Below are 13817 nucleotides of genomic sequence, written 5' to 3' on the forward strand. Positions count from 1 at the left end.
GGGTGGGGCTAAAACTCTACCAGGGAGCCTCTGAAGGCTTTGAAGTGGGGTGATGTAATCAAATTTATGCTTTGGAAAGGCTGCCTTGGCTCCACGTGTGTGTGTGTGTGTGTGTGTGTGTGTGTTTGTGTGTGTAGTGGGGAAGAGGGGGAGGGTGCCACCAACTGGGGAGTGACATTAGAAGACCATTCACAGGCTGGGAGGCCACAAGTGGGAGAGGGGCATCGGGGCTGCTTGGGGACGGCAGGGGCAGTGTGGATGCCGGATTTCCTTATGGGGAGGGCTTGTTAGCGGGGCCGCCCTTGCGGCGCCTTTTGGCTTGAAGAAAACAGATGGAGGCCGCCAGGTGGACTTTCCTCTTCTCTTCTTCCCTGCCTTGTGTGATGATCTTAGCTCAGCCAACATTTGGAAGAAAAGAGCTAAGTTCCAGGGTAGCCCAGGACTTTGTTGAGCTGGTTCGAGTGAGATCTGATAGGATTTATGTTTGTGTTCAGATCTGCATGTTCACTTAGCTAGAAACGTCCTGTCTTTTGAATTTCCATAGGGGTTTTTACTCTTGATAAAAATTGCTTTCTTGGTGAGAGGAAATTTAATACAGCTGTTGTCTTTCTCAAAAAAATCATATCTTTTAAGAACTTTAATATTCAAAAAATAGGAATATTTAAAAATGATAAAGTAAGGCTTTGGTGTCGTTTCTTTGGTTTCCTAGTTAATGTGGACTTAGAGCCTTTGCATTACTTAATAGCACATCCTTGTCAGTATGTAAAGGGCTGTTAGTGAGCGCCCCAGGCCCCACCTCTCAAAACATCATTAAAGTTTGCTCTGAAATAGTGAGGTCATAAAGGTTTTGTTTGCAGAAGCCAAACACTTGGTTTATAATATGAAGCATTGCTCCATTTATAAAATAATAATAGGTTCAAAATTAAGAAAGTGGAAGATAATTGAGTTTTTTAAAAGCTGAAACATAATCTTTCTTGTGCTAATGTTGAACTGGAAATTTCGAAAATAAAAATCCTACTGTAATATCATCTATGTGGAATACATATATGCTTTTCTGTTTGAAAAATAAGTGAGCAGTGGTTTTTGAAGTCAGGAGCATTCCAGCTCAGATACTGGCATTGATGGTTGCTGGTTTTCAATGGCAGAGCTTAAATTTGCCTTCTTAGCTTTTTTTTTTCTTTTTTTTTTTTGTAGTGAGAGGGTTGAGTAGTGCTTTACCAGCATGATTTTGGGGCAATTTGGGGGCAGATATTGTGCACCAGCAGTGAGATATTTCCATGCATTTTATTTTCTGGACATCACCAAGGCACATGTGGGGTTTGTGCCTGCTGGCTGGGATGCTGCAGGACTCCCTGGTCCATCACAGTTTTGTCCTGGAGCTGCTCCGGTCAGTGAATGATTTTCTGTAGCTTCGAGGTAAGTTGGTCTGATGCACATGATCAGATGTGTAGTTAAAGTGCTATTACATGAAATAAGAGAAACCTAAAAACATGAGGGAGGAGAATTGGCTGAGCTGATTTCGGTGGGGAGTCTTCTTAGGTGACTCCCTCCCCGTGATTCCTGCCAATATCCTCCCCAGCCCTGCATGGTAGTCCTGCCGAAGCAAGCATGCACTTTGCTCAGAAACGCACTGAATTTCCTTGTGCCTCTGTTTGTTGGCTTTTTTTTTAAAAGCACATCTTGCCCTTTGCTTAAATGCCATCCCTGCTAGTCACCTCTTACACTCATTATTCTGGATGTCGTCCATAAATAGCTGCTCAATGGGTGAACTGAATGTAGTATCTCCATGTAGTGGAACATTATTCATACGTAAGGGTGAATAAAAAGGAAAAAAAAAATAAAGGGGAAGATGAAAAATGCCACCTGTTCTGGGAAGTCCACCCTGACTGCTCAACCAACCCTTTTCCCTTTGAATCCCCACCCCTTATGCTCCACTCTACTCTTTTTGATAGTACTTACCAACTTTTAATAAACTAACGTTTTCAAAAAAAAAAAAAAAGAGAGAGATGCTGATACCACTTAACATGGAAAAGCCTTGATAATAGTACGTTAAGTGAAAGGAACCAGACATAAACGGCCACATATTGTTGCCTTCAGTGATCTGAAATGCTCAGAATAGGCACATGCAGAGGCAGAGAGCAGGTGATGGTTGCAAGGGGCTGGGTGGAGGGGGATTAGGGAATGACTGATAGTGACAGGGGGTTTCTTCTTGGATGATGGAGTGTTCTGGAAATAGATGGTGGTGAGGGCTGCACAACAGTGAGTGTGCAGAAGACTGCTGAGCGCTGTCTCTGGGAGTGCCTGTGGTTGGGGCGGCTTTATTTTGTTCTCACCCTGCAATGTGAACAGTCATCTTGTGCTGAGGCAGTTCTACTCCTGTGAGTGGTGAGGCTCAGAGTCTTTGCAGAGTCATGTTTCTTTTCTCCCCCTTGCTGAGTGTAGGCAAAAAAGGTTTAAGCCTGAGAAAGTGCTCCATCTGCAGAAATGTCTTTCAGTTTTGCATGGTGTAAAAAATTTGAGAGCTTTTTAATTGTTGACGACAGTCTGTGAGGGGAAACAGCCCGTGAAGCCTGGGTGCGACCTGGAAGAGCCGCTCTTCCCTCCCTGACACGGGTGGGGATTTCACCGCCGTTCAGGCAGTGAAGGGCCCAGACCCGTGAGCAGAGTTGACAATCGTGAATATTTACGTGTATTCACTGCTTCATCTTGGATATTAATTTCAAGCTGAGTCAGTTTGTGGCGGCAGCCTCATCCTACATCAGGAATCTATATTATGTGCTCTTTGAGGTGGAGACCAGACAGACTTTATTATTTAACAGTCTCCCTTGAATTGATATCTCAGATTCCTTTGTAAAAAGTAAAACAGCAGAAATACAGACGTCCTTTAATGCCAGTGTGACCTGGATCGGGTTTAGTCTCTGTGCCTTAGTGGCCTTAATTGCGGGTGGCAAAGATGATAACAGTGCTTCCCTCAGAGGGCCTGGTGAGGGGGGAGTGAGAAGCACAAATTGAGGACTTACACGAGATGCTCATGAATGTCCGAATTTAGTGCTCTCAGCCTGGTGAGGCCTCAGGGTCAGAGATGTCAGAACATAGCATTCCTAGCCGGAGCTCGATCCGTGTTGGCAGCTGTTATGATCACTATCACAACTGTGGGTTATCAGGTAGTTTTAAGACTTGGTAATATGAATTCTTGAATAATGTTAAAAGACTAGACTTCTCAGATCCAGTTTACATAGTTTTCAAGATTTCCTCTGAGAAATGGATGTTTTATTCCCCATCAGAAGTCTGAGTTGAGTCTCTAAAAAAATTCTGTATTCCTCCATCTTTTTGTTTAATTCTCCATTTCTTAAAAAAAAAGTTTTTAAATGGAGTTACTGGGGACTGAACTGAGGGCCACATACTTGCTAAGCACATACTTTTCCAATTGAGGTATAATCTCCCCCAGAATTCTTTTTAAACTTTACTTTCTTAGTATTCAGAGGTTAGAGGCCTCTAATTCTTTTTCTGGAGACTTGTCCATGAACCTGTAAATCTATTATTAATGGACAAATCTTGGTTTATTAAAAAAATGAATAGAATATTCTGCAATCCATCCAAAAGGAAATGTTCATTGATTTAAATGTTTCTCCTTTATGGTGATTTCTACTTTCTGGTCTAGCTTAATTTATTAACACCCATCCTCATCATCATAATGACAAAACTCGCTCTGAATGGACACCTGCCTAAGGCTAAAATTCTTTCCTCATGTTTTACTTCATAGCAGGTGTTTGAGAGTAGGTATCAGTGTCTCCTTTTTTGCAGCTGAGGGATTGAGAGATGGAGCAGCTTGTCCCAAATTACACACAGCTGGCAGTGGCTAGCTCAGTGCTGGAACCCTGGCTGCACAGAATGCATTTTTAATTGCTCCTCTATTCAGCCTCCCGTTGCGTGGTTTCCCGAACTCCTGTGACTCAATAAATGGCCAATTTTAGTGATCTCAGCCTGATGAGGACTTCAAAGGAGAGACACCAGTGAGAATGTGAGACAGAGTGGCATAAATTAAAATTGTACATTTACACAAAAGTTTTATTCTCAGGTAATGACTTAAAAAGTTAATTTTTTTTTTAATTTTAGTGCTCTGTGAGCACTAAAAACAAAATATTAAAAATGATTATAGTGCAAAAGAGAAGTGGGCTTTGAAATTCCAACCATTGCAAGTGATGTTACTTGCTTTTCTCTAGTGTCCCTTATTGACAGAAATACTTAGAAAGACTGAATTGGTTTTATGTAGTCTTAGTATGGAAGAAAATATTGTCAGTGAATATTGTAAGTAAAATCATTACTCTTTTCTTTCCTGATGATGAATAGGTAAGTTGTTTTTATGGCTTAAGTACATTTCCTCATTTGTGAAATTTGAGTAATATCGTTTTCCTTGTCTGTGAGAGTTAGACGCCTTGTATACAAAGCACCCAAGAGGTCCTTAATAAAAATGTGCTGTCACAATGACAGGTATTTTAGAAGGATCAACTCTGAATACTAAAGGGGGTGGCTTATTTCTGATGCATATTCAATATGTATACATATGATATATATGAATATGGCTTAAAGTAACAAGGATTCATTTATTTTTTTTTTAGTGCACTATGAAGTTTTAATGAAATCTGTATCATTCTATTGAGACAGGGATTAGTTAAATTGCCTTAAGCAGACGAGCTTGAAGATTATTTACACAGAATGTGTATTGTTACAACTCAGAATTCATGTTGCCGTGTAACATCCACTCAGACATTTAAATTCGTGGATTCTGACCAGATCCATTAAGTTTAAAAAAATCCACATTTATCATTTTCAGGGAATAATCTTCTCTCTTTTGTGATTAAAGAAAATTTTGATTTTTTTTCTTGCACTTTTAACAGGTTTAAAATATCAAAACATTGATTTGACATGTAACTTTTTTAATAGAATAAATCTCATGCTGTTTTAATATGTAAATAAATGTTTTTGTATTTCAACAAACTTTTATGATTTCCTGGCTCTTTGAGAAGTATTTTGCAAGATACTTAGATTACCTACTTTTGGAAAAATACAGACTTTACTTTTATGAATATAGGCCTAGTAAAGTTCTGTTGGTTTTTGCTACAGTGCAAGACATGAGGCCTAGGAGAGCTTTGCTGCCGATTGCAAGGAGGACAGTTCCCATGTCTCAGTCTCCCCTCCGGTAAAATGAAGTGACTGGACTGGTTTCTTTCCTCCTCTAAGATGAGTTTCCATAAGCCTATGTCTTTTGTTTATATTCAGGAGTATTAGCAATATCAGATTAAATACAGAATACTCCTCCCTTACCCCGAAACAAAATGCAGTATGTGCTACAGAAGATTTTAGTTATCTGACTCTCGTTTCTGATCCTACAGACAATTTTGTGTTGCATGTTTCCCGGCAACCTGGAAGGTCTTTTTAGCCATAGGTGGCGCTGTTGCACCTTCTTACCTTCTTAATTTTCCTATTTGTTAAAGAAAGCTTAAACAACGTTATTTTATTTTGATTTCTTTGCTTAATGCCTCAGAATAGCACAGTCTCCATTATGTCTGTCTACCTGGAAAAATTATTCTGCTTATATCTTAGTTTTATTCTGTCATCTCGCTGTGAACATCTCAGACTTGCTGTGCAAACAATGGCAAAATCGGACTTTTCTTCCAGTGCTAGAAACCAGTGAGCCGGGAATTTATTAAACAGCTAGAAGCGGCCTCTGGAGCACCTTAAAGCTGAAAAGTGTACTGGGTTCCCTGAGTATTGACCCCGCCGCTGTGTGTTAATTATTGGTAGGAGATTTGGTACATATAGGAAGGGGTGTAGTTTTTTGATGGGTTTGCGTGCACGCGCTGCCACTGAGCCACGTGAGCCTAAGTCAGTTCGTTCTGAGATTTCCCTCTTCTGTGAGATGGGGATGCTCATATCTGCTTTGTAGAATTGTGAGAATTAGAAATTATGTAAAGTGTTTACCACAGTGGGTATGTCAAGAGGGCTCATAAACTTTAGCTACTGTTTTGTGAGAAGCCATCATTTGATAGTCTTTGGCAATTACTAAGAAACAGGAAAATAAGGAAAGCTGGTTTTATGATGAAAGATATTTGAGGAGTTTCCATAGTTCCTATACCCATAATTTAGCATCAGCAAAGTCAGAACTGTTACACAGTCGCCCTGAACCAACGTTAAGCCACAGAATTTTTTGTTACTTCAAATATGTTGGGGCTTAATGGGATCCAATACTTATACACATGTTGTCTCCAGCAGCCAACTGAGAGATGACAGAAAAGAGTAAGCAGGTGATATATGTCTTCATTTTTACTGATGAAGCCAAGTTCTCCATGAACTTCAGGGCTGTGGGAAAATGCGTGTCATTATACTGTGTCCCAGAAGTAGAGACTCACCCTGTCCCAGGTAACTCTGTGCCACAATGAGCCTTCCCTTGAGAGGACCTGCCCCATCATGCACAGGGCTGTCCTGCCATGGAGCTGAGCATCCCGGGTGCTTCCCAAGTGTGGCCAGCACTGGAAGGAAAGGAACGGTTTCACATACCCTGCTTGTCTCTCCGGACTCACACCTCACTCTGTTAGTGTGATAAAGGCTAGATGTGGGCCATGGGTCTGTGGTGTGGAGAAGCACTCTCCGTGGCCAAGAGGAGTGGGGAGGAGGCATCCCCTCCCTCAGTTTAAACAGGTGGTTGTATGGAACAGAAGGGTGCTCCCCAAGAGTTTATAAAAGGAGAAATAAGGATTTCCTTTGGGACTTAGTCTAGCCAGGAAACACAGAAGATGATTAGAAAGGAGACTTGTAAATCACTTTAATATTAATTTGACATTTGTTGAGCACTAATAATGTGCTACATTCTTTTCTGAGAGTTTTACTAAAATGAATCCTTCAATCTTCTCAACAATCGAGTAAGGAATGTTTGATTTTTATCCCAGTTTTACAGTGTGGAAACTGAGGCACACAGAGGGTAATTTGGCCAAGGTCACAGAGCTAGTAAGTGGCAGAGCTGGTATTTAAACCCTGGCTGTCTGGTTTTGAGGCTCCCAGGGATGGGCTTTGGGAGTTTAGACGTATCTGCATCCCTGGATATCTGTACCTCTGTGCATCAGTTTGCCCAATAAGGACAGGGAAAGGAGAGTTACACAGGTGCTCACAGTCGTGTCTCAGCCACTGTCCACGAAGAGTGCACCGTGATTAGCGTTAATTGTTTTCCAGGCAGTAGATCTGTTGGTATAACAGAAATTTAGTCCATTGAGTTAATCTAGAAACCCTTCCTGCTCTGCTTCTGTCCATGTTTGCCATGTTACTGCCTGCCCGTTATTAGACAGTGGAGGAGAATCTGTACTCATGTTTGAACTCTGATATTTCAGTCTGGTTCATAATTTCACATATTCTGTTACATTAATAAGTTAAGTTTCTGGTTTTCTTGCATCAGTGTCTCGTGAGTTTGGTTAATGTGAAACCAGTCCATGGGAGCCCTGGTGTGCTGACGGTATAATTTCTGAGCACGTTATGGCACTTCTACACGTGCAGTCCTGACTGGAGGATGTCAGCCTTCTTCACTGATTTCTCCCAAGAGCAGGGCCCTCTCCCACCCCTGGATGTGAGGCTGGGAGCTCTCTGAGTAGGCCAGTCAGCGGCCAAGTCCACCAATCAGAAAATGATGAAGTACCCGGAAGTGGGTTTAATAGAAGAAAAGGGCTTCCAGGTAGTCCAATGGGCTGTTCGAGTCCATTTGGTGAACAGCTGTTCACTGTCTGTGGTTGAGCTGATTCTTTGCTGTTGAAAAGTCTGGATTAGATGAAGGGATTTTAAAAAGCAGAAAGGAGTGATTTCAGGTGGTACGTCCACACCGGTGAGAAGTGATGGATGACCGCCTGTGTGAGGCATAGACAGAGTTTTACAAACTTCATAAAAAAGCTTTAAAAGCTCTGCCATCTGAGTGCACTTCATATGGGGTCCAGATCATCACTGGTCACGCTGAGAGAGCAAATAACTGATGATGGCATAAAGGACACGGAGGCATCAAAAAGGTCTCAGTCATGTTCCCTGTTTAAAGAATGTGACACAGTGTAATATATTTGAGCTGGTTTTTCACTGAACAATTTTTCGTGTTTTCTGGGACTCCCAGCTCTCGAAGTTTCCACGCAGCTGCATGTCCCCTCACTGCAGCTCTGTCAGCACTTTTCCTGGGCTGACGTGGTGTCACAGGGAGCAGGACAGTCAGCACCCCCGGCTCCTCCGAGCTCCGTCTCCTCATCCGCAGTGCTGGGCTTCTCATCCGTGTCTACTTAGAAGGGTTGCTGAGAACCACACGTGATGGTTGTCAGGGGTGATTTGTGGTTGTCCCTGTGTTTGACATATAGTCAGTATTTGATAGAAACTCATGTTTTTTATTATAGTTCTGACTTCTACATTGCAGTGGTTTTTAGTCTGTATTTTTTTATAACTTTTTTCTTATTTTTAAATAAGCACTTTTTTCTGGGGGGGGATTACTGGGGATTGAAGCCAGCACATTGTGCATAGTAAGCAATTGCTCTACAACTGAGTAATACCCACCCTCCTTGTCTTCACTTAAAAATAAATATTGCAATACACAAAATAGCTCTTAAACACCATCATGGGACCTATTTTCTGTATAGACAATTGAATACATATGCTATTTCAATAAGAATAAATGTTGGGACATACCTTTCTGAATCTGTTTACTTGTTTAAAAACGATAATAGCTAGTGATAAACACGAGTCTTGGATCCAGTACCTCTTAGGGTCTGCTTTGACATCATGGGAAATTACATTCTACAGAGAAGGCAAATTGGGTCTCGTTGATATTTGGATGATTTAGCAGATGATCAAGTCTTTCAAAACTTGACAGTTTTGTATTTTAAACTAACTGCAAAGTTATCTTCTAGAAGTTGGAATTCCTAAGCTTGTGAAGTGCTCAGTAATTCAGTGTGTATGTGTTTGTGTCTGTGTGAACGTGTTTGTGTGTGATTTCAGGAAGGTAGAAATAAGTTCCATGTAGCCCTCTGATACCTTCCTCCTCCAATTCAAGATGTAGGCATATATTTACACAAGTAAATTGATATTCTTTAGTCATTTGACATATTGGTGGGAATACGAGGTTCTCACACTTGTTTCAGAAGGGTTGGGGAGCATCAGGTTTAAAAACAGGAGGGGAAAGAGGCCGGGAGGCACTTCACACTCTGCAGGATTTGAGGAACAGTAGCTTTTCTTTTTTCTTCTAAAGCAAACTGGCGCTGAATTGTAACATACTATTACTCAGAATTGCTTTTCTGATCAGATACAAGTGCCTCAGAGTTTTCAAGGCAACATGAATGATGAAATCCGTTTTAGGAGTTATCTTTAAAGTAGTGTTAATTTTCAAGTAAAAGGCTATAGCCTGTTCTTTCTTCGAAGGGTAAAAGACGTTCTCATTGATCCAAGTGCATGATCAATGTGCTTAGTTTCTTTGGGTTTTTTTTCTTTTTTTTTAAGTGCTTGTTTCATTGTGGTTTGAATGAATGTTTAAAATTTCTGAATTTTGTTCTTTAGAACATGCTGATTTATCAGAACTGTTAAAAACCTGATTGATCTTTCGTCTTTGTTTGGAGGGGCACCCTTTTGATTACCGTTGTCTGTTAAAGAGGGAAATGCTCCCTCTAGCCTGCAGATCATTAAGTGAATGGTTTGCAGTGTGCCTTTAAAATTCTTTGAATGCATTGAGCATGTTTGTCCAGTGAATTTTGAATTGACTCATTGTAATGACTTTGCTTTTGTTCTGTGGCTTTTGCTCCTCTCCACAAGAATTTGAATTCTCTGTTGCATTTTGTATACGTGTTCTTAACAGGGGAAGAAATTTTGCATTTTTTACAGAGCTGGGTTTTCCTATCCCCTCTGAATGCCATCTATAATTGATATAACAAAAATATGTTATTGCAGTGCTTAATTATTTCATAAACTAATTTTTGGCTTAATCAGAAGCAATGAGAAAGAGTGATAATAAAAAATATGAAAACCTTCCTTCCTTTGAAGAATAGAAATGAGGTGGTCAGGCTCACGCATGTTTTGTGCTTGACACACTTACTTTCATGTCATTGTGTATCATGATTCGGAGATGGAGTTGCTTCAGGTTTTATAGATTTTTGTTTGAACATTTGTGTTGAATACTTTCTCCAGGCTGATGTTTCCTGTTGGGTTTGTGGAAAGCGTAGAAGGGAAACAAATTCTTTGTTTTATTTTCAGGAGGCCTGAGTTGCTGATGCGAAAAGAGTTGAGGGTGGGCTGAGGAACAGAGTGACACTCCCTCTCCTCCCGGCTGAAACTGATGAACAATGAAATAAATTAAGTGTATCAGTATTTGACCAATAGAATTCAGCGAGCCCAAACTGGCAAGTTATGCCCAATGGAAAGTACTGAATTCACCTGCAGAATTAGGTGCTTTGCCAATTAGAAGCAGCTTAGAGCAATCAGAAAAATTAGTTCATATGATGAGATATAAAAGAATGTAATATCTTCTATCTCTGAAACTTTTCTTTGTTAAGTTGTGTAGAGCTAAAATTAAGTTTCAAGCACCAGGAGTTAAGAGTCTGGGTGGTTCTGTGGGATCGTTAGTCAGGGATGTGTCTAGATCCTGCTAGAGTGTCTGAAGCTGGCAGTAAAAGACCCAGAGCTAGGATTTGTTATCCTAGGATGTCCTCCATAATGGTTCCATAATGGTTACATGTGGGAGCCCAAGATTAGGTTAACAAATTGTAACAGAACCCAGCCGCCTGTCAATGTTCAGAAGAAAAATGTGTGCTTAGTAACTGCTTTGCAAGCAGGAGCCTGTGCATCCTCACTCCTGTCTCCTTGCCTTAAAAAGCAGAGACAATGCTTTGCTTGCATAGTTGATGCTTTAGATAGCACTCTGCTCATTTCAAAGCAAGGACCCAGGCCCTCAGCTATAAAAGCTGGGCTTGTGTGCTTTTAGATAGTCTATTATCCCCAAAACAAGGACCTGGCTGGTCTCGTGGTCTGCTTTGTAATTCACATATCTAAAGAATGTATCTTATTCCCCTCATCCCATGACTTCCCTAAAGATACACTAAGCCTTTGTACTCATTGTGGATTCTAAAATCTCTGTCTCCTCCCGTCTTTCCTCAAGTTCCTACTTACTATCACACAACAGTTAATGACTTTTTCCTTTCGTTATACACAGTAAATATAGGAGCATTTGAGAGGCTTGTGGAGTTGGCTCCCTACTCCTTCTCTTTTTCTGGACTTTTCCCTCAGAGTCTTGAATAATCATTCCGTGTCGGTACGACTTCTGCCAGCCATAACCTACAGTTCCAGGTGAGAATGATGCAGGCTTTATCTCTCCTACCCAAGGGAGAGAGAGAAGAGAATTGAGATCTGCTCCCTTGTGGTCCCTTCCTTCCCCAGGGCCACTCCAGTTCACCTGCAGCCTTCTGGCCTCTGCTGTCAGGGCTTCTGTCCCAGGACTGACTGCAGCCATTTTTTCCCTTGCCAACATTTCCTGTGCCTTTCAGAAGTTGGTCTCTTGTCTGCAATTCAACCCTGGCAGATGTGATGGTGGTCAGCGTGCTGGTGGGCAGTCACCTGGGGACTCCCAGGAGCCATGCTGATTCTCCTGAGTCTCTCATTCGGTGTTACAGAACTGTCGAGCACCGGAGGAAGCCCATTCACGTGAGGACAGCGCAGCATTGCATCACTTTCATTTTATTTTTGAAATTTCAGTGGAGAAATTATTTGTAGCAAACTGTTCCAGTTTTTTGGCTGACTGCTTTCCTCACCACCATTTCCTTGTTGGATGTGGTGCTTGTTTTAAGAACCAGGTTTCTTCTCTGGTTATTTCTAGCAGGTGGGCTTGCCGAATCCTTGATCTGCATTTGAAGCAGAATGCTTCATCTTGATGTCAAACTGATTTTCTTCATTCTGAATATTTCGTATACACTCAGCAACTGTTTCAAGTGAACTGCTCTTGTCCAATTTCGGTTAACTCACATTTGCTGATCTCCTGCTTACATGCTGAGGGCAGTTTCTTCTTCCTGTAATAAAAGTTAGCAATTTGCATCTACTATGGGAAGGTACTGGCCCGAGGTGCTTTTATTCTTAACAGTTTTAATACAATTCACCCATTAATATTTACACCGGTTTTTACTGTATGCCAAGAATTGTGCATCCCAGTCAATCTTAGAATATTTTCATCCTCCTAACAGGAAACCCCATATGCATAAGCACTCATTCCCATCTTCCCCATCCTCCCCCAGCCCCAGGGAGCCACTCTTCTCTCTCTGTGGATTTGCCTGTGCTGGACATTTCATGTAAATCGAGTCAATTCATGTAAATGGAACCGTCTATTGTGACTGACTTCTTTCACACTGAGTAACGTTTTCAATGTTTGTCCATGTTGTTGCCAGGGTCAGTACTCCATGCTTTGCTATTGCTGAATAATATTCCACTGTATGGCTGGGCCCCTCTGTTTACCCATTCATCAGGTGATAGGCATTTTGGTTGTTTCTTCTTTTTGGCTGTGATGAATAATGGCACCATGAACATTCCTGTAGGAGTTTTTATGTGGACATTTGTTTTCAGTTCTCTTACGTGTGTGCCCACAGAGCAGAATTGCTGGGTCATTCAGAAACCAACTGTTCAACTCTCTGAGGTCCTGCCAGGCTGTTTTCCAAAATAGCCACGCAGCGTTACATCTCACCAGCAAGGGCTGCTATCTCTGATTCCTGTGTGTCCTCATTAGTTCTTGTTATTCTTTTTTTAAATATAACCTAATGTAGTGAGTGTGAAGCGGTTTCTCCTAGTAGTTTTGACATGATTTCCCTTACAGCTAATGATTTTGAACATCGTTTCATTGTGCTTATTGGCCATTTGTATATTTTACTTGAAAAATACCATTTCGGATCCTTTATTCATTTTTTAATTTAGTTGTCTTTTTTGTTGAATTGTATGAGCTCTTTTTTATTTGGAGATACAAATTCCTAATCAGATAAATTATTTGAAAATATTTTCTCCTCAGTGTTGTTTATTTCACTTTCTGGATGGTGTCCTTTGAAGCAAAGTTTTAAATTTGATGAACTCAAATTTATCTCTGTTTTCTTTTTTCCTTGTGCTTTTGGGGCAATATTTAAAATCTGAGGTATTTTATTTAAAATTTACATATAAAATATCTTAATTTTTAGGACCGTCCTAGGAGACGGGTGCTGTTGTTGTACCCAGTCTATGGATAGGAGGCTGAGATGCAGAAAATTTCACTGACTTATGAGTGTCAAAGCTACCCAGTGCTGTGGGAGTTCAGAGCCTCATGATTGTCCCCAAGCATCTGTGCTCTTCACCACCATGCTCCACTACTGCCTGGAATCGTTAATGAAAAAGTCTTTCCTTTTTTGGTTTCTTGTTTGTTTGTTTTCTCATTGGGAACCTCATCTCATTTTCCTTTCGGATATCAGTGTAGGTTTATTTTAGGTCTCATGTAGGCAGAAACATTGCTATCATTTAACTTCTTTATTACTCTCTCTCCGGTGATGATTGTTGCTATTTGACCTAATCAAGTCATGCTTAAGTCTTTCCTGCTCATGACACTGAAAAGAGTCATGACTTACAGAATGCTCAGAGAAGAAAATAATTGATTGATTTTATTTTGCTACACAATCAAACCAATCAAATAAAAACCCCGGTGTTGACACAGACGGTAAGCCCTCCAGAATAGTGTCACTGTCTTCCTTGTGTTTCGTTTGTTTGGTCACAGTGTCTGGATAGTGACTTGCTGTCCAGCAGTTTTGTGAGGATAC

The 13817-nt window shown here is 40.9% G+C and overlaps 1 long non-coding RNA gene across 1 annotated transcript in view; it reads left to right on the forward strand.

Annotated features, from left to right (window-relative positions):
* The window catches only part of LOC135320634 (uncharacterized), an 83939-nt gene that overhangs the window by 40264 nt on the left and 29858 nt on the right, over positions 1-13817 (forward strand). The window lies entirely within an intron of this gene.

The sequence above is a fragment of the Camelus dromedarius genome, unplaced genomic scaffold, assembly GCF_036321535.1.
Source record: "Camelus dromedarius isolate mCamDro1 unplaced genomic scaffold, mCamDro1.pat HAP1_SCAFFOLD_172, whole genome shotgun sequence".
Classification (NCBI taxonomy): domain Eukaryota; kingdom Metazoa; phylum Chordata; class Mammalia; order Artiodactyla; family Camelidae; genus Camelus; species Camelus dromedarius.